The sequence below is a fragment of the Rattus norvegicus genome, chromosome 4, assembly GCF_021556685.1.
Source record: "Rattus norvegicus strain SHRSP/BbbUtx chromosome 4, alternate assembly SHRSP_T2T, whole genome shotgun sequence".
In the NCBI taxonomy this organism is placed as follows: domain Eukaryota; kingdom Metazoa; phylum Chordata; class Mammalia; order Rodentia; family Muridae; genus Rattus; species Rattus norvegicus.
Genome location: NC_141537.1, coordinates 133,367,037 through 133,388,630, shown reverse-complemented (window position 1 = coordinate 133,388,630; position 21,594 = coordinate 133,367,037). Strand labels below are relative to the sequence as shown.

General features: G+C 44.1%; 1 protein-coding gene and 1 long non-coding RNA gene across 6 annotated transcripts in view; one reads left to right on the top strand and one right to left on the bottom strand.

Annotated features, from left to right (window-relative positions):
- The window catches only part of LOC102555037 (uncharacterized), a 58,367-nt gene that overhangs the window by 23,004 nt on the left and 13,769 nt on the right, over positions 1-21,594 (bottom strand). Inside the window, exon 2 of one of the 5 annotated variants that reach the window (XR_015686923.1) lies at positions 17,961-18,127. The exons of the other annotated variants lie outside the window; for them this stretch is intronic. This is a non-coding gene — a long non-coding RNA (uncharacterized LOC102555037). The remainder of the gene's footprint in view (positions 1-17,960; positions 18,128-21,594) is intronic. 5 annotated transcript variants of the gene reach the window in all.
- LOC147994997 (uncharacterized) overlaps positions 1-21,594 on the top strand; it is an 82,018-nt gene that overhangs the window by 46,906 nt on the left and 13,518 nt on the right. The window lies entirely within an intron of this gene.

Sequence of the window (21,594 nt, the reverse complement as noted above, 5' to 3'; positions counted from 1 at the left end):
TTTATCTCCCTCCCCCAAAATCCCAACACAGTTTTCCAGAAAAGGACTCAAAGGATCATTCTCTGTAAACATGATTTCCATGTTTACAGAGAATGTAAACCATGCACAGCGTGCAAACCATTGTGACATACAGTATAGAGTGTTGGGTTGTAGAAAGAAATAGTAAAACTTCTTTTATCATTTATATTTAATCTCATACTTTAAAATCTAATTTTAAATGCATGGTTTATAATGCTCACATCAGCACTGTACATATACATATTAGTTTATATATACATCTATAATTCATAAATAAGTAAAAATACATATCATATATTTGTGCCAGCTCAAAATATTTTACTGGTAGGTATCTGTGATTGCAAAGACTTGGACTACTGTGCGATGTATTTTTGATAGAGAACAAGATCATAGTATCTTTATTTAAAATGACAATTTATTACTATGTTGTCTGTGGTGTGTGTGTGTGTGTGTGTGTGTGTGTGTGTGTGTGTGTGTGTACCAGAGGTCATCTTCAGGAGTCCTTCCTCAGAAGCAGAAGGGGATCATGTTTTTGAGACAAGGTCTCTAACTGACCTAGAACTCATCAAGTTGGGGCTATGCTTGACCATTGTGTCCCTGTCTGCTTTTCCCCTGCCCCAGGATTAAAGAATGCACCAGAGGGTTGGGGATTTAGCTCAGCGGTAGAGCCCTTGCCTAGCGAGCACAAGGCCCTGGGTTCGGTCCCCAGCTCCGGAAAAAAAAAAAGAAAGAAAGAAAGAATGCACCAGATACTAAGTATTTTTTGTGGATTCTAGGGATCAAACTGGGGACCCCATGTTTTCACAGCCAGCCTTAACCAGTTGAATCATCTTTCCAGCCCCTAATATTCTCACGAACCAATATGTCGCCATCCCCCACAGTCACAAACTGCTCCTGTCCTCAACAGTGGGAGGAGAGGGGCAGCATCTCTCAGTTAGGATTTGGAGGATGACACTCCTTCTTTATTTGTTATTCAGAAAGTTTGAGTGACATCACTACAAACAAAAGCCTTTCAAATTGGGATGCGGAGCCCAACCCCAGAGCCAGAACTGTTTCTGGAGAAGACACACAGAAAGATGTAGAAAGATAGGTGGTGAAGGAGGCCAGGAATGGCCCAAATAGTTGCTGGGTGCTGGGTTGAAGCAGGTAAGAGAAGTGGGGGTGTGGTGGGGCACAAAAAAGGAAATCCCAAGGGCCCAAAGGTAGGTGTGCTTCTGGAAGGACAGCAAATGTGGTTAGCTGATAAACCATCTTCAAGTCGGGAATATATTCTGAATTATTGAAATCTGAATGACTCTCATATTCTATTAAAGAGGGAAAATGGCATTAGAATAAATATTAAAAGGAACCGAGATCTGGGGCATTCATCTTGCCTGAATATCATTAGCTCCTTTCAGTGCAGGCATCCTTCCTTCCCATAAACACTCACAGTGCCCCAACCCCCAGTACTCCGTGTTGTAAGCCTCCAAAGATATCTTAAACTAAGCGACACACTCCTGTGATCCCAGCATGTGGGAGACAGAGGTAGTAAGATTTATAGTTCAAGGCCAGCTGGGGACATAGGGAGACTCTGTTTCAAAAACCAAACCAAACCAAACTGAACCTCAAGGCTGAAGCTGTCTCTACCAGACAGGAAGACCACAGGGTGTAAAGTGAAAATTTAGCTGACGTTTCTAGCAGGTATTCTAGTCTCCCTTGATTCAGCAAGGGTCATGTACACCACCTCCTTATCAGCGCCAAGCCCTGCCCCTGCCCTCCAGCAGCTGTCAAGTTGTTAGGGACCAGGATGGTACAGAACAGCCCCACTGTGTGCTGAATTATCCCTTTGGATGGCAAGAGTAGCAGGACAAGAAGGATGATGTTGGGAAGTGACAGGCAGTGTCTGGGAAAACCTGGCTGAGATATTCAAGGTGTGCAGAATGGATTTTGAATGAAAAAGGAAACCTAAAAGAAAGGAAACAGTAAGTTCAAACAGGACAGTTAAAGAGACCTCAGGGGTGAGAGGAGAGGCCACAGGCTTGCACCAGAGCCTGCACTTGCTCTGGACGTGATGCTGAGTCATTGGATGGTGTTTGCTACTTGTCTTAGAGTTTCTGTCGCTGTGGAGAGACACCACGACCATGTCAACTCTTTTTTTTTTCATTAATTTTTTATTCACTTTACATACCAATATCAGTCCCTCTCTCCTCCCAGTCCCCCCACACATAGATCCTTCTCCTATCCTCCCTCTCCTCCTCTGAGAAGGGGGAGTTGCCCCCCAGTATCACCCCCACTCTTCCCCACCCCAAGCACATAAAGTCACTGTAGGACTAGGAACATTCTTTCTCACCGAGGCCAGACAAGGCAGCTGAGTTAAGAGAACAGGATCCACAGGCAGGCAACAGATTCATAGACAGCCCCTGCTCCGGTTGTTGGGGGACTCACATGAAAACCAAGCTGCACATCTGCTGTATATGTGCAGAGGGCCTTGGTCCGGCCCATGCTCACACTGGTTGGTGGTTCAGTCTCTGAGAGCCCCCAAGGGTCCAGGTTAGTTGACTCTAATGGTCTTCCTGTGAGGTCCCTGTTCTCCTTCCCACCATTCTTCCACAAGACTCCCCAAACTCCATCTAATGTTTGACTCTGAGTCTCTGCATCTCTTTCTATCGGCTGCTGGGTAGAGCCTCTCAGAGGAGAGTTATCCTAGGCTCCTGTCTGCAAGCATAACAGAGTATCATTAGTAGTGTCAGGGATTGGTTCTTGCCCATGGGATGGGTCTCAACTTGGGGCAGTCATTGGTTGGCCATGCCCGACGTCTCTGCTCTACCATTGTCCCTTGTGTATCTTGTAGTCAGGACACCTTTTGGGTCGAAGGTTTTGTGGGTGGGTTTTTGTCCTTATCCCTCCACTAAGAATCCTGCCTGGCTAGAGGAAGTGGCCACTTCAGGATCCGTAGACCCCACTGCTAGGAGTTGTAGCTAGAGTTATCCCCATAGACACTCTGGGGGGGCCCTCCTTTCCCAGGCAAGTCCTAGAGATGTCTCTCTCACCCACCTCAGATTTGCATTCTCTTTCCTCTGTTCAACCCACCTGATCTATCTCTCCCCACCCATGCCTTGCCCCTCACCCCCCCCCCCCAGTTTTCTTTCTCCATCCACCTCTGATATCTATTTTATTTCTCCTTCTGAGAAAGATTCAACATCTTCCTTTGGGCCTTTCTTGTTATTTGGCTTTTTTAGTTCTGTGGGTTGTAGTGGACTCTTATAAAAAACAAAAAAACATTTAATTAGGGCTGGCTTATAGTTCAGAGGTTTAGTCCATTATTATCATGGCAGGAAGCATGGCTTCTTGCAGGCAGTGGTAGCTGAGAGTTCTACATCTGGATCCACAGGCAGCAAGAAGAGAGAGAGGCAGTGTGCCTAGCTTGAGCATCTGAGACCTCAGAGTTCACCCACAATGACACACTTTATCCAACAAGGCCACACCTCCTAATAGTGCCACTCCCTATGGGCTAGGCATCGAAATACTTGAGTCTGTGGGGGCCATTCCTATGCAAACCATCACATTTCACTCCCTGGCCCCCATAGGCAAATAGCCATATAATACAAGATGCATTTAATCCAACTTCAAGTGTCCCTACAGTCTATCGCAGTATCCACACTGTTTAAAAGTATAAAGTTCAAAGTCTCTTCTGAGACTCATGCAATCTCTTAAATGTGATTCTCTGTAAAATCAAGGTGAAAAAGAGATCACATACTTCCAACATATAATGACACAAGATATACACTACTAATCCAAAAGGGAGGAAAGGAGCATAGCGAGAAAATACTGGACCGAAGCAAGACTGAAAACCAGCTGGGCAAACTCCAAACTCTACACGTCCATGTCTGATATTAAAGGGCTCTTCAGATCTCCACCTCCTTTCAGCTTTGTTGACTGCAACACACTTCTTTCTCTTGGGTAGGTTCTACCCTCTGTTAGCAACTTTCCTCAGCAGGTGTCCCACAACTCTGACATCTCCAACAACTTGGGTTCTCCAAGGCATTCGGGCTTTGTCTTCTCAGCTTCAAGCAAAGGTCTCTCTGGGCCTCCATACAGGGTCAGCCTTAACACACAGCTGGCTTTAGTGGCTTCCCTTAGTTGTGGAGAGAGCCCTATGTCTTATATCTTTGACTCTAAAGCTGGAACCATGTTACCAAACCTTCAAGTTCTGCTGCTTTCTGCGGCTGGAACATGACCCCTCGTTCAAACACATCACACCATTTATTTTTATTTGTTTTTAATGGTTTCCTTTATTGTCTAAATTTGGTTGTCCTAAAATTCACTCTGTAGACTGGGCTGGCCTTGAACTCTGAATTCTGCCTGCCTGTGGAGTGCTAGGATTAAAGGTGTACAGTAACATGCCCAGCCTTAAGCTTTTAAAAATTTCCTTTTCACAAGCTGGAAGTTTACCTGAGAGGGGTCTGTCCTGAGGTCACCACTCCCTTTATTCCATTTGGCATCAGGCTTTTCTTTAACCGGTTTATCTCTTTGAGCACAGGACTTAGCTCCCTTACACTTCCTGATGCTCCTTTTCTCCTCAAACTGTACATTTTGTATTTTTTTCTTGCTTAGCTAGCTCCTTTTCATTATACATCTGTGTAAGTGTAGCCACTAATAATCAAACAACACAGTCAATACTAGGCTTTCTGGAAATCTCCTCTACTCAATCTCTTAATCTATAACTCTTCAATTTAGCCTGAGTCAGACTTTCTTGGACAAGGGCAGAAAGCTGCCTCATTTTCCACCAAAATATCACAAGATCAGTGTCTAGGTCACATTATAATATTTTCCTCTGAAACCTCTTAAGCCAGGCCCCTGCAGATCAAATCACCCTCAGCACCACTGTCTTCCCTGCTTCTAATTGTATGGCTCATTAAGCCCCTCTTAAAGCATCCACTGCTTTTCTAGTCCAGTGTCCCAAAGTGTTCCACTTTCCTCCAAAGGCATGGGTTATTCAGGCAATACCCCACTCCTGGTACCAACATATCTCTTAGTTATGTTTTCTATTACTGTGATGAGGCATCATGACCATGGCAACTCTCATAAAGGAAAACATTTAATTGGGGCTGATAACATTTAATTGTTTGATAAACTTTTTAAGTTGTTTTTGTCTATTTGAAGAATATAATATATATTCTATATATATAATATAAATAACATAAAATTTAACCAATATACAGTATTGGTTATATAAAGTATAAAGCGAATGACAACAAGTTATGAACACTTTTGTTTGAATGCAAATTTTTATTTATCTATAGCAAATATATAGGAATGAGATTGCTGGGCCATTTGAGCAAGCATGTCTTTAAAATTCATCAAAAGTTGTTAAAGTGCTTTCCGGATTACTGTTATTACTTTGCATTGCTCCCATTGACATCTGAGCATCCTTGTTGCTACCTTTTTGCATTGTCAGGTCCTGCCTGTCCCCATCCCAACAGATCTGTAGTGATGTCTCTCTTTTTTTTTTTTTTTTTTTTTCGGAGCTGGGAACTGAACCCAGGGCCTTGCACTTGCTAGGCAAGCGCTCTACCACTGAGCTAAATCCCCAACCCCTATTTATTTATTTTATGTATATAAGTACACTATATCCATCTTTAGACACCCCAGAAGAGGGCATCAGATCTCATTACAGATGGTTGTGAGCCACCATGTGGTTGCTGGGAATTGAACTCAGGACCTCTGGAAGAGCAGTCAGTGCTCTTAACCACTGAGCCATCTCTCCAGCCCGTGATGTCTCTTTTTGACTTGATGTTCCCTCATCAAACACAAAGATTCTGAACATCACCTGGTGTCTGTGTCTGCTATTCGTGGACCTTCTTTGTGAAATACCTACTTAAACTTTTCATCTTGAAATTGGGGTACTTCTTTTCAGTTGGGTTTTCCTGTTACTTGTGCTTCTTGGATTGAAGTCCATTATTGGATATACAATTTCCAGAGATATCTCCTAGTTAGTAACTTTTCGTTTGTCTTTTGCATAGCAAATGTTTTAAATTTTTATGAAATGTCACTTATTGAGTTTTTTTTTTTAATTTACTAAGAACTCTTGATCTGTATAACCAATTTTGGATTAATTGCTATAAGATCTGATGTTTGCTAAAGATCATCCTTTTTTTTTTCTTAAATATGCATATGTTCTTAGCCTCCAGCATCCACTGTGGGCAACCCATCCTTACTCAGTTGAATTGCTTTTGTACTATTGTCAGAGTCTTGCTGTGGCCATATCCACCCTGTGATTCTCCCATGCATCTGTCCCTCAGATTCTTCAATACCATCTCAAATGCCATTGAATCAAACTCTCTTAACATCAGTACTGCGAGTCCTCCTAGCTAATGTTTGTTTTCAAAATTACCTTGGCTTTATTGCCTTATTGCCTTCCCAGGTGAATTTTTAGAATTGCTTTGCTTTATCTTAAAGAGCAAAACAAAACAACCTTGAGGGATATTGATTGGTATCCCTGTTAAATATATGTGGCAGCAGACTGGAAAGATAGCTCAGTGGTTAAGAGCACTCACTGCTCTTCCAGAGGTCCTGAGTTCAAGTCCCAGCAACCACATGGTGGCTCAGAGCCATCTGTAATGGGATCCAATGCCCTCTTCTGATGTGTCTGAAGACAGTGACAGTGTACTCGCATACATAAAGTAAATAAATCTTAAGAAAGAAATCTATATGGCAGTTTTTGTAGACTTGAACTCTTAATGATCCTGAGTTCTTCCATATATAAACATGGTATGTCTCCTCGTTGACTTGTTTCCGGGTAATGTTTTAGTTTTAATAAATTTATATGAAGAATTACATCTTCCCATTTATTGGTGGGGGAGACTAGTAGAAACGAAAAATTTCAAAATATAAATTTAACCCAGAATGGTGGCTTATACTTGTAATCGGTACACATAGGAGGCAAGACAAGAGGATTGTCATAAGTTTGAAGTCATTCATCCTGATTTATACAGTTAATTCTAGGCCAGCCTTGGCTAAAAAGGGAGATCCTGTCTCAAGAAAAAAAATGTTCTTTACTAATTTATGGAAGTACACTAATAGTTCTCACGTAACAACCATGCAGGAACCATGTAGCGGTCCTGAGTCCTCCATGGCCTGGGGGTTACTCAGGTTTTACACATGGATATTCATTCTTGTAACCTGCGCAGGGGACAGTTCTGTCTACTTCTTTCTGACCTGAGTGTCTTTTATTTCTGCCCCTAGTTTACAGAATATTTTAAACCATAAAGAGATTAAAGTTTACCCCCGCCTTTGCACTGAGTCATGTGACGTTCTTCTCAGCGTCTGCCTTTCTGATCATACTGAGCACCTGCTCACTGTAAAGTAGCCTTGTATCCCTGCTCACTGTAAAGTAGCCTTGTATCCCTGCTCACTGTAAAGTAGCCTTGTATCCCTGCTCACTGTAAAGTAGCCTTGTATCCCTGCTCACTGTAAAGTAGCCTTGTATCCCTGCTCACTGTAAAGTAGCCTTGTATCCCTGCTCACTGTAAAGTAGCCTTGTATCCCTGCTCACTGTAAAGTAGCCCTGTATCCCTGCTCACTGTAAAGTAGCCCTGTATCCCTGCTCACTGTAAAGTAGCCCTGTATCCCTGCTCACTGTAAAGTAGCCTTGTATCCCTGCTCACTGTAAAGTAGCCTTGTATCCCTGCTCACTGTAAAGTAGCCTTATATCCCTGCTCACTGTAAAGTAGCCTTGTATCCCTGCTCACTGTAAAGTAGCCTTGTATCCCTGCTCACTGTAAAGTAGCCTTGTATCCCTGCTCACTGTAAAGTAGCCTTGTATCCCTGCTCACTGTAAAGTAGCCCTGTATCCCTGCTCACTGTAAAGTAGCCCTGTATCCCTGCTCACTGTAAAGTAGCCTTGTATCCCTGCTCACTGTAAAGTAGCCTTGTATCCCTGCTCACTGTAAAGTAGCCTTGTATCCCTGCTCACTGTAAAGTAGCCTTGTATCCCTGCTCACTGTAAAGTAGCCTTGTATCCCTGCTCACTGTAAAGTAGCCTTGTATCCCTGGGACCAGCCCCTCGTGGTTGTCCTGCACTGTTTTGCACTGCTCCATTAGTTGGCTTATTGTTTTGCTGAGTTTTGCAGCTATATCCACACTAGGGACTTGTCTGAAAACGTTTGCATTGCCTTCGTCTGGGTTTGGCCCTGGGTTAGTGATGGCCTCGATGTTTTATGAGCTGGGGCGGGCTTTTTCTGTTTTCTGGGAGAGATTGTTTAGATTCGGGTTTGTTTCATCTTTCAGTGTTTGTTGGAATTCGCCGGAGGAACCCATGTGACGCTGAGCTGGGGGTTTGTTTTCTTTTGTTTGCTTTGTTCTTTCTTTTCCCATTTGTTTGTTTGTTTTGGTTTTGTTAGGGAAGATTTTTTTTCTTCTGATTTCTATTTCAAAAACAAACGTCAGTTTATTCAGGTTACTGATTTCCTCTTGAGCAGATCCCCGTAATCTGTTGCTTTTAGAAACAGTTCTGTTAATCCTGGTTTAAATTGTTGTTTTTAGATTGACTTATTTTATTTCGTGCGTAGGTGCGATTGTTTGGCCTGCATGAGTGTACGTGCATCCGGTGTTGTCTGTAGAGGTCAGAAGAAGGTGTCAGATCCTTTGGAACTGGAGGTATGGATGGTTGTGAGCCACTGTGAGGAGTGACAGCAATGGAACCTGGGTTCTCCACAAGAACAACAAGTGCTTTACTGAGCCCCTTGTCCCCCCAGTCTTTAGTCCGGTATTTCTGAACTGACGTTCGTGGCCTCATGGATACTGTTCATGATGATCACTTAGGCATCTGCATGGCCTTCACTGGTCATTCGTGGTGTTGGTGACTTGCATGCATTTGCTCTATTCTGCTGGCAGCTCCTCGAGTTACTGAAACCCAGTTATTGGGTTTGGTCCCAGTAATCACTGTACTTCCCAGGTCTGCCTCTGCCGGCCGTACAGGTATCTACTCTTACTTCGTCGTTTCGTAGTCGATGGCCGACTGTCCATGTGATCATTTCCCTCCTATCATGCAAGGGGTGCTGTAAAATTTACCTAACTCCTTCTCCAACTGTGTCTGGCCCATGCTGATGCTTTTTACTCACGTAAAACTGTTTTCTACTTCAAGTTAAAATTGTGATCAGTCTACCTCGAGGTGCATTTTACCATGGCATTTTCCACACAGGACTTGTTTCGTTCTTCCTCATGCTCCTTTTTCTCCCACCCCTCCATCTTTGGTGCCTCCCCCCCCCCTCCAGCCTCCTCTACATTTTTATGTCAAGTGTGACCTTGCGCCCCTTCCCTTTCTCTGTACCACGGGCTCCCCTCTCATCTACTTTTGATTTTTTTGGGGGGGGGTCTGGTAATTCTTATGTCTGTGCAGTTCGGAGATGACTTTGACTGCTTCCCATTTCCGTGTGAATCTCATTTTTCTATCATTTTACATGTCTTGCAATCCCTAAAACTTAATTAGTTATATGTGAATGTATGCATGTGTATGTGTGCATGCAGTGTTGCATATGGCATGGCGTGCATGTGCAGGTCAGACAGTAAGTCCTGGGAGTCACTTCTCACCATCCACTTGAGTGCAGGGTCTCTCTTGCTTCAGATGCCCAGATATCTACTCTGTGCTAATCTTTTCATCCATTCAGCCATCTCCAGCAGGAGGTCACATGTCATAAAAAAAAAAGACTGTGTTGGGCCCTGGATATTTTGATATTCTTAGAAGCATTCTTATACCTCATTTTGAGCACGAAGCTAAGTGACTTGGAAACAATTGGTTCTTGTGGGTCTTGCTTTTAAATTTTGTTGCATGGGACGAGCTCTGCCTCTGCTCTGGGCTAACGGCTCCCACTTCAACCGATTTTGCAGGTTCCTCTTGCATTCTGCCTGTTGCCCTGTGAGTTTCCTGTCGGTCTTCTACTTTGGGATGCTCACTAGTCCTGGTTGTCTTCACAAGTTCCTGTGGTGAGATTGGTCCCTTCTAATCTCTGTGGTTGTTTAGAGCCCAGCTCTGTGAAGTTTCTAATAATTGTAACTGCCAGGTTCCTAGCTGCATAACCTGGGAGGGGAGGGACTTTGCCAATCTGTGGAATACCCTCTGTGGCTCTCTCCTTTGTTACTCTGCCCTACGAACTTCAGCCACCTGGGTTTCACCTCCAAACCCTTCACTTGAAACTTGAGGAATCAGCAGGTTTTGTCTCCAACCCCTCTTCCCACATCCTTGGCCTGGAGTACTTCTTCAGACTGGGTTGAGTTCATTCAGACTAGAATGATTTCAAACATCTGGGATGATCATAAGACTTCTCTTGTGTGTTTGGTGATAATACAATACAGCTTATTGTCCAGTAGTTGTTTACAAGGGAAGGCCAATTGCCTGCAGGGTAACAAGGATGTACTGGATTAGCTCAGGAGTAAAGATTGTGTCTCCTCTGAACATTATAATGCAGGTGTAGAAGTGAAAATAGTAAACTACTTTGCAAGAATGTCAATATTGGGCTGGGGAGATAGATCACTCAGAGGTTAAGAGCACCGGATACTCTTACAGTAAGAACACTGGATGCTCTTCCAGAGGTCCTGAGTTCAATTCCCAGCAACCACATGATGGCTCAAAACCATTTATAATGTGATCTGGTGCCCTCTTCTGGCCTGCAGGCATACATGCAGGCAGAACAATGTATACTAAATAAATAAATAATCTTTAAAAAAGGATGTCAGGATCATGGGAAGTAACATTATCACCGGAAGTGACATCATCATCACAATCGTCAACACAGCCATTGCCACTGTGTCTTGTGAAACTTATATGCTGTGTTGGCTGGATTGTCGTGTACACTATTATATAATCCTGGTGGTGGCTTAGATTCACTGCTATAGCAGGCCCACTAATGTGGGCTGTTACCGTGGCACACAGTGACTAACCACCAGGATGTCATTGACCTCACAGAGAACTTTTTGGAACTTCACAAAACCCAAGAATTTTCATGTTTGAACTCCCTTCTTCCCATTTCCTTCCTGTTGTAGACCTGCCTGCCACATGGTCTTTGAGGCTTCAGCTGTCTCCCTAAGCTCATTTATTTGGTCCTTAGTTGATAGCCTGGCTTGGGGAGGCTGTGGAACCTTGAAGAGGTGAGGCTTGATTGTCAGAAGTATACGAATTGGAACCGTTTTTGAAGGTTATACCACAGGCTTATACCACAGGCTCTGGTATACGGTCTCTGCTTCCCGCTTGGCCGCCATGATGTGAGCAGCTGCCTCACATTCCTGTCGACACGGATTGCGCTGTTCTTACTACAGCGCCTTCTATAGACAAAACGCCGTGATGCCGAGAGGCACAGTAAACCTCTTTTCATTATGGCGTTCTGGTGGTTGTTTTGTCCCAGTGAGAGGAAAAGCAAGTGCTGCTGACCCTGACCGCTCTTCAGAGTTCCGTCTGCTTCTGTGTTTGCCCACCGTCATTTCCAAGATTGCTTTCCCACACGCCATTCCCTTCTTAACGTGTGTCGCTCAGAGAACTTGAACCAGCATAATCCTCAAGGAGTTCTAGGATGCCAGGAAGTTCACTGCATCCATTCCATAGACCAGGACAGAGTTTGGAGCGCGGGGTATGTATGCGTGGGTGTGACTTAACGGGGGGGGGGGGTCACACCACTCGCTTATTTGCTGACACAGGATGAGCTCTTGGGGCTGTGGGACTTAAGTTTGTGCTGTCCTGTACCTCTGGATTTCAGTGGATGGACATGTGGTGGCTTTAGAGTACGTGGAGACTCCGGAATGAAATGGATTACTGAAAGAAGGCGTGGGGAAGGTGGAAGGGAGTTGAGATACGGCTCATTCTGCCTCCCAGCCGTTCAAGATATGGGGACTTGAGGAAGCGGTGGCTTTCAGGTATAGAAGAGATATTTCTGCAGGTTTTGGTGGGAAGAGTGAAAGAAAGGAAAAGGGTAAAGACTTGAGCAGTATTTTCCTTCTCCGTCTCATAGAATGATCAGGAAGATAGAAAAAACATCTCTCAATTTCCATAGTTAGAAAATTTGCATTCTTTGAGGCCTACCTACAAGGACCATCCCAAAGAAAATGCACACTGCATAACTCAGAGAGGGAATCCGAAAGCTCTCCCACCAGGTGTAAGTTGCCCCAGATGGCTTGGAGAGCCTGAAAATGCTGGAAAAGCCGCCTCAGCCAACTCCCAGAGACACTAAGGGCAAATATGGGAAATTCCAGCCGTTGGTGACTAGACACAACATCTGGGTAATTAGTGACTTTCTTTTCATCACAATGGGCCAGTGCCTTGTAGACACAGCTCAGATGTCAGGAAAAGAAAGAATTTAGTGCAGTTGCTTTAAGGGTGACACTAACAAAACCCATCTTACTTTAAAAGTTTTCAATAGTTATTTATTTTCGTGTTGCATAAATAGATTGTTTTGCTTTCAGGCAGCCGACTTTAAAAAAAATAGCTTGTTTCATAAGAAAAACAAAAGTGTTCTTTCTAATTCATCTTTGTGTATCTCGGGAATCTTTGGGAAGGTCAAAATATGACCCCTGGGATCTTGTTTCTCCATTTTTAAATGAAAGCTGCCTCAAATCATTCACTGGTCTCAGAGGTGGTTTAGGAAGAGAGTCCATTCGTCTTACCAAAGAAGTCCAAAATGTTTTATTTACATATCTAACTTCCTGGAAAACTTAATGTGGGTGGTTTTGTGTGCGTCTGTGTTGTTAGTAAACAGGAAGTCGGTGAGATTATACACTTCAAGGTTGTCAGGCCAAGTTTTCTTTTAGTTTCTTCTGGGGTGGGGTTTGACTTCCTTCATTTTCTTCCCCTACTCATTACAGAGTCCTCTATTAATCACCCAGCTTGTTTTGACTGCTCAGAAGACTTTTTAAAAGTGGTACCTCATAGATATAATAAATGCTAGCACAATGTAATTTTAATAAGTTTTTTGTTGTTATTGTTGAATGCTTACAAGGAGGTGTTTTTCATTTTTGGACAGGAATGTAGGAAATTTGGCTCTTTTTTTTTCTTTCTTTTTAAACACAGAGTGTAGCCTACTTAACACTACTACTTGTGGGGCAGTAGTTCTGAGTGTTTTGTTAACGATTTTCTCTTAGGACTTTTGTTTATTTCCTCCCACAGTCCTCAGATCTTTGTGACTATAAATGAGCCTTGGTTCCTTATCTGAGCTGGAGTGGTTTAAGTGTGTGTTGCTATGTGACCTTGTCTTCCTCCCCTCACCCCGACCCCAGCCATCTCAGTTTGCCCACCATTGCATAATTCCTTTAAAATGTCAATTATTTTTTTTGGCCTCCCACAAGTTCAGAGTCACCGCTGTTTGCCACCCCAATTGTTTTATGAAATCAGTCCAACCGCCAGAGTTGTTTGTTTTTCGGCTTTAACTCTGGGTGGAAGTGTGCTGGGATTTTCTTTCCTCCTCCTCTTCCTTCTCTTCCTCCTCCTCCTTCTCCTCTTCCTCCTTTTTTTTTTTTTTTTATGAACTTTGATGTTTTCTATTTTGCGTAGGAGAGGAACTGAGAGACTTCTGCAGTTTCTCTGCAACCAGGGACGACAGCCTTGGATTGAATAAATCCTTTTAGCAGACTCTTCAATCCTCGATTCACTTTGATGTGCACAACATGGCAAGAAATGGGCTCTTGGCCAAAAAAGTGAGGCTGTTCATAGAGGGGAACATGTGAACATAGGTGGCTGGACCTCAGCTGGATCTTAAATAAAGATCATTGAGTCTGAGGATGACAAACCTGTGGCAAGAATACCACTACATCCATCCCCCCATGCCTGGAGCAGACATCAAGAATAGATCAAGTTCGTTTTACTCTCCATGACTAATCCTTCTCCCCATAGGATCCCAGGGGTCTTAAAAGAATTAGAATGGAGTTTGTGTGTCTGGTAGGCTCTCTGTAGCCATTGAATTAGCATTTCTCCATAAAGGTATAAGGACGTGGAGAAGTCTGAAGCAAGGCAGGACATGTAAGGGCTGAGATGGCAGGCTCAGCGGTATGAGTTCAGACAACAGCCGAGCCACCCGTGACCTGTGGGTGAGGGTCTTGATCCTCACAGGCCTGTCAAGAAGCTGCTTCTAAAATAATTCCCATGGAGCAACAGTGTGGTTCCTGCTTTGTGTTAGCCTTATCCTGATGGTTTGGGGTCAGAGGGGTAGATATGGCCTCACGGCTTCAGCATTGCCGTCTTAAATGTCCAGAAAAGTGTTCGAGTGGACTGGTCCTGAGCCATGAGAGCACGCTTAGGTACCACTAACACCGTTCTGTTCCCAGTGTGACACGTTTGCACACGTATCCCCCCTAATTTGATTGAGTTTTAAACATATAAACAAGTCTGCACTTGTGTCCACTGTCTGAGATGCAGAGCCTGTGAGTAGTGAATTTCTAGGACTTCTTTTTAAATTATAATTTCATTCTTTCCCGCGGCCTTGACAGGACTCCCTCTCCTAGGCTATAGTTTTTCCTCTTTACCAACTTGTATATGGTTCCAACTAATGGATTAATAGCTCCTCATTTGAATATGCTCTTGTAACGGAATTCACAGTTCTGTCAAGGAAAAAGCTCACAATGTAACTTTCCCCCGATAACAGCTGCCTTCTACACTGTAAAATGATAAGATCATGAATATAATTAGTTGGGACACTTACCCTGTGTGAGCCACTGGGCTGTGAGTTCTGTGCTCTCCAGTAACTCCCTTGTTCCTCCTAGTGTGCACATGCGCTGTTCCCATTTTACAGGTGCCCAGAGAGAGGGACAACCTTGCTTGCCTGTGGTCCCACAGCTGACAATCGAAAGAATGGACTTGATATTGTCAGTTTATTCTCCTCAAAGCATGCCGCTCGCTCATACCAGAGAGAGATGAGGGAGGACACTGAAGAAGTGTCACTTGATCCTACATACAGTTATATAATACATATGCTCATTGAGCTCCTCTGCCTTGAGCATTCAGGAAAAAGTGAACTCATGATTATGTAGCCCAGTGACTGACAGAGCAAGTGATTTGCATCACGACACTCCCTCTCCTGATAGAAAAATAGCAGGGATTCCATGTTAAAGTGTCATTTTAGTTACCAGAGTAGAAATGCAGGCCCTTGGAGAAAGACACAGCACATTGCTGTGTGTGCATGCGTGCGTGCGTGCGTGCGCACTGTAAGTTGTTTTCGCCATATAAGGTGTTCTGTCAGTGACCATATTGAATGTTTACGTGAGCACAGCGTGCTTGTGTGCCTCACAGATGCCAAGGAACGCTGTACTTCAGGACTCCATACCTTGGGAAACCAAATGCTCACTGGGCCGGTGAGGCACCACGCTCTTCCAATTCCACTTCTTAAAGCCTCCTTGAAAGTTACTTTCTGAAGCACAGGCAACAACTTTCAGGACCCCACTTTTCAGAAACATTTGGGATTAGCTGCTCAATACCCCCACCCCAGGCTATCTGAACTTCTGTTTGGCCATTTTCAAATATCAAACAGAGCCTTATGGTTAAGGTTTCCAGAAGAGGCAACATCTTAGGTAGTATTTTCATTTCATCATGGAAATTCTGCAAAGGGAGGCCTGAATATGCCTTGATGAATGGAATCGTTGTCGGCATAAGGACGGGTAGCTTTAAGGTGATGGGTTTGAAGGAACTACACTCAAGTGAGAGCATAAATATGTACCTTGAGTGAGTGCCAGTGAGGTATATGGATGGTTTTTGTGTACTAGTGTGTATGGTATGTGTATCATGTGTGTAAAGACTGCGTGGTGCATATACTGTGTGGATATAATGTGTATGTAGTGTGCATGGTATATGTATAGTATATATCATAGGTGTGTGCAGTGTAGGATGTGTGTACAATGTGTGTGATCTGTGTATGGCCCATGAGGTATACGCACTGTGTATATTCCATGTGTATCATGTACACACAGCAGCATATGATGTGTCTGTATATTGTATGTATCATATGCACATAGTAGTATATGATGCATGTGCAGTGAGTGTAGCCGTATGTCAGGTGTATGTGTCATGTATATATTTGTGTATAGTGTTTGTATGTCTACAGTGTATGATGCATGGAAGGGTATGTGCAATATATGTGTATCCAGTGTACAATGGGTGCATACAGTGGGAGTATATGATGTATATATGTGCATATATATATGGTATGTTATATACATGTGTGTATTTACAATTTTGTGTGAGGTGTGTAATATGTTTATGTGTATGGTATGCCATGCATGGTGTGTGGTGTATGTTTATATGTAATACATACATTGTATGTACAGTTTATATACAGTCACTTGCATTCTTTCATGGCTACATTGTGTACTTCAGTTCTGAATACAATCCTTTTATTTTGCTTTGTTCACGTAGCGTGTTTCCAATCTTATAAGATGTTCCTAGGTTTTCTATGTGCCTATTTGCATCATTAAAAGATGTTGGTGACCCTGGTGTCCATGTCATCGTTTACACCTAGTAGAACACATGCACATATATCTGAAAAGAGACCAAAGGCCGAGGTTCTGTGTGTCTGCTCTTAGCTTTGCTATCAAATCTGTCACATGCTACTGAGTACTGTTAGTCACGGGCATATGAAAGTTCTAGGGGCTTCCTGAGGTCCTTCATGCCCTCACCTCTTGCTGGCCTCTCTGAGCCCTCACATAGCATGGCCACACCACCATTGTGGTTCCTGTCAATAGAACTTTCAATGCCAACTGATTTTCTTCCTTCCTTCTTTCCTTCTTCCCTTCCCTCCTTCCTTCCTTTATCTTTCTTCCTTTCTTTTTCCCTTCCTTCCTCCTCCTGCCCCTCCTCTTTTTCCTCCTCCTGCTCCTCCCCCTCCTCCTCTTATGTGTACACGTAGGTTCTTGTTTGTGTGAGTACATGTGCATATACACATGCATTTGGGAGCCACAAAGTTAACCTTAACTACCATTCCTCAGGAACTTTTTTTTTGTTTTTTTGTTTTTTTGTTTTTTTTGTTTTGTTTTTGTTTTTGTTTTTTTGTTTTTTTTAGCAAGGCATCTCATTGGTGACTTGGAGCTCCTAGAGTGTCCAGGCCAGTGACCCTCAGAGATCTGCCTGACCCTGCTTCCCCAGCCACTATATGTGGCCTTTTAAAAATGTAAGTCCTTCAAAGGGAACTCAGGTTGTCCTGTTTGTGTGACAAATACTTTAGTAACTGAACTATCTTCCTGGCCCACGAATCTCTCACTTGTAAATGGATTTTAATAAGGTCTATTAGTTATTAGTATGACCTGGCCAACCCCCCCTCCCAATAATCAAGGCAGAGTCTTATGGGATATTTTTTAAAATCAGCTCTAGCACGATTATTGTGGGATTGCTGCTAAAACAGATTTTTCTAATTGCTAGACTGTATACTTCCCAGATGAACACTTGCTGTTTAAATCTTTCCTGGGTTACTTTTGCTGTGGGGGGCATTTCATTCAGACACATGCTTCTGGCCCATTGCTGTTTTCTCCCTGTCTTCCTCCTCCTCTACTCTCCATTTTTCCTTCCTCCTCATGGTCCCTACCTGTGACCCAGTAATTGGGGCCCAGTAACTGAAACTCTGTCTCTTCTATTTTCCCCAGTAATCAGCTGGAGCCACCTTTATTTAACTAATAGTTTGAAATTGGGGAGCAAAGTTTAGATAGCATCCATTGCAATACATGAGGATCTGCTCACTGGCGGGCAACCAGATCTTAGGGAGGTCAATATTTAGCATTTGAATACATAGCAGGCTGAGACCAACCTATAACTCTCACTTTTAAAAAATTTATTTGTTTTATGTATATGAATACATTGTCGCTGTCTTCAGACACACCAGAAGAGGGCATCGGATCCCTTTACAGATGGCTGTGAGTCACCATGTGGTTGCTGGGAATTGAACTCTGGACCTCTCTCCAGCCCCTACGTCCCTCACTTCTAAGTCAGGAGTCATTATGATTACCTCATGTGGATGGAGAACAGACCAGAAGAGATGGGGCTCCTGATGGCAGAGTGGCCCTGTCGCTTGGCAGTTCATTCATCAGTCTTTCTGCCTTGGCTATCATCTGCCACTGAGGAGTTCTAGTTGAGCACAGTAATTCAGTCTCTGGCTACATGGGGCTGATTTCTCTGGAGGGAGACAGGCCATGCATGAGTATATAAAACAGGAAACAAGTGAGGAATTTTGATATTAAATCAGGAGGGGGAAGCCAAGTCAGGAAAGGTCTCCAAGGATGGGGCATTCCAGCTGAGACCAGAAGAGATAGCAAGGATCACTTGTGCCAAAATTAGAGAAGATGAAGTCGGGTAGTGCGGCCAGCAAGATGTCTCAACAGGGAAAGAATCTACTGATTCTTCTGCGCCTTCTCCAGGACCCATGTAACAGTGGAAAGAGGGAGCCATCCACAACACTATCCTCAGACCTCCATACATACACCATGACACGCACCCCCCCAAGTATGCACGCACAATAATATAATAATATAAAACTAAAAATAGCAATGCACCAATATCCCCAGCACAGCCTCAACTGCATAGAATCATTGTACCCTTAATATATAACATAGACATGGACTATTCTTGTCTCGCATGAGGTGATCTTGAATGGGGGTAAATTTTAGAAGACTCTGTAAGAAAGCTAGACAGGATGGAATCCTAAGGTCTGTTTTCTTTTATTACAAGCTGGAAGAGCCAATTTTAGCATCACTCCCTAACGAAAGGGCTCCTGTGAGTTTTTCAAACGTATTATTCCATCCTCAGCAGGAGCTGAAACCCTGAGAAAAGCCAGGTTCTTCTTCTTTAAGCCTCTCCTTGCCCTAGAAAAAGCTGGCTTTCTTAGATGCCAGGGTAGATCCCTGTGGGTAGCGTGTGTGTGTTTGCAAGGCTCACATTAGCTTTGTTCCCCTGGAAGGAGACCAAACTGTTTACAGGGAAGATGGAAACAAACAAACAACCGGGTACTGGCTGGCAAGCTTTGGGAAGCATGTGACCTCTGAGCCAGCACAGTGCTCCACCAGGCAAACAGCTGGCCGGCCTGGCTCGATGTTCTTGGAGCACTGATTCTGCATCTTCCTCGGGGACCACAATATAAATGATACAGACCATTATCATCGTTTGCCCAGAATTCGAACTTCTGAATTCTGACCCAGAAAATCCACAATGCGTTCCCTGGGAGCATAAGATTCCTGCTGCCCCTGGCACCTGCTAGAGACAGCGCAGAAGATTTGATTGGCCTCTCTGGCCTTCTGCTGTTCTGTGTGCTGAGACAAGCTTGCAGTAGAGGCTATTTTCTGTTGCCTGGAGGAAGGGCTGGTTTTGTTGTGCCAGTTGGAGTGCTGTAGGTATGCCAGCCCCGTAATCTTCATTCCCCCATTTCTCTCTGGACTCAGAGCTCTTCAGTGCAATGCTACAGCAAATGTACAACTAAGATATGTGCTCTCTCTCTCTCTCTCTCTCTCTCTCCCTCTCTCTCTCTCTCTTTCTGTCTTTCTCTCCATCCTCCTTTTTCCTCACCCTCTCTCCAATCCCTCTCTCAACACTACTCTTCCTCTCTTCTCCTTTCTTCCCTCTCTTTCCCTCTAAGTACTGTATATCACTTTCTTTGCTGAGTTGCGATTTCCAGGTGTGCTGAGGGCAAAGATTATGGTGTCCTGGCTTTTGTCTGCAGTTGGTAAATTAACTTTCTGATGCCTTTTGTGGTATGTCCGGAACCATCTTACCATTATCATCCATTTGCTCTAGTTAGCCCTCGCTGACCTGCTCCGTTTATATTAGCAATGAACACTTCAAGGTTTCTTCTTTAGGAAAAAAAATGGTGGAGTAAGGGAGCACCAGAAGATGGCTCAGTTCGTAAAGTGCTTGCCATGCAAGCAAGGACCTGAGTTCAATTTCTAGTGCTTACACTAAAAAAGCTAGGCAATGGTAGTGCACCTTATAATCCTAGGACTTGGGAAACAGAGAGATCCCTGGGGCTCACTGGCCAGACAGTCTAGTCTGCTTGCTGAGTTCCAGGCCAGAGAGCGAGAGAGAGCGAGAGAGTGCGAGAGAGGGCGAGAGAGACTGGTTCACAATAAAGTAGACAGAAAGTATACAGCTCCCCTGGAATACTACCAAAGGTTGACTTCAGGCCTCTACACATGAGGGCATATGTGTTCCTTCCACAAATGTATACACACATACCCTACACAGAAAACGCTTCATTAAAAAATGACATAGTTCACCAAGACACTCCCTGGGACAGAATCCCAGTGTAAGTCCAGGGATTTCCATATTTCATTTATTGCTGTTGTCTAGCGCTGCCAATGGGGCCCAGTTCTCAGTAAGCCACACTGTGCGTTTGTTGACTGAATGCCTGAGCTTTTAGAAGAGGCCAGGCAGGAGGCCTGCTTCTGCTTCTCAGGAGGGGGCCCTTAAAGTCAAAGGTTGTTTCTGTCAAGGTTAGTCGAGGCTTTGGGAACAAGTTACTTTTTCCAAATTGTTCTATCGGTTTGGCCTTCATCTCAGCATTTTCACAACCACTCATTAAGATAGCAGCTTCACTTGGGCAATGTTTGGTGCTTAGCAGCCCCAGAGACGTGAGACCGGTGAGTAAAGAAAGAGGTGAGAGAGGCCAACCCCATCCATAAAAATCTATCCAGTCCCTCTGGAAGCGTCCAGCCCCAGAACTGAGAAAGAACGGCCCAGGCATCCCAGGGAAAGGGGAACTTTAGTCAGAGTATCTTTAGTCAGAGTATCTTTATTTCTTTTTTTTTTTTTCCGGAGCTGGGGACCGAACCCAGGACCTTGCGCTTCCTAGGCAAGTGCTCTACCACTGAGCTAAATCCCCAGCCCCCTTCAGAGTATCTTTATAAGAGGCCATACCCTGGTCCGGATTCCATTGGTTACCACTTCCTGTAACGTATTTTGGTTGTAGACTGAGGCTCACCGCACATAGTACTTTGTTTATTAAGTGTCCAACTCTCATAAAACCGGCTTCCCCAGGGTGGAAGCAGCCCTGCTGGCAGGAGACTGCCAATGTGGAAATGGGTTGGTAGCCCCCGAGCAGAGGAGCCCACCTCAAAGCTCCGAGCACACTGCAAAGAGCCTCATCTCCAGCTAGTCTGTTTGCAAAGGAAATGACCTGGTTACTCAATTACAGATAGAAATAGGCTGGCCGCTGCTCTTCCTGGGAGGGGAAGTGATCAGATAAATACCTTTGGCAACAACTGGAATACTGATGGACAGAGAGACTGCCTGCCTGCCTGGAGGTCCATCTAGAGCAGTGATTCTTACTATAGGGCAATTTTGACCCTTGGGGACATTTGTCTAGGTCTAGAGATAACCTTGGTTGTCTTGGCTGGAGGCAGGTACTGGTCCTGCATTGGTCAGCCTCCTACAATGCACAGAACCCCAGGCCCAAACTTACCTGGCTCCACAAGGAACAAGGTTGACAGTCAGACACGAGGAAGCTTGCCCAGCTCCAAGTGAATGTCTTTGCTAGAGAGGGAGAATCTTCTGAACTGCCTTCCAGGTCTGTCACCAACCATCTGTCCCTCTTTCCTTTCCTCTCTCTTTTCCTTCCTTCTCCTTTCCTACTCTTCCTACTTCTGCCTCCTAAG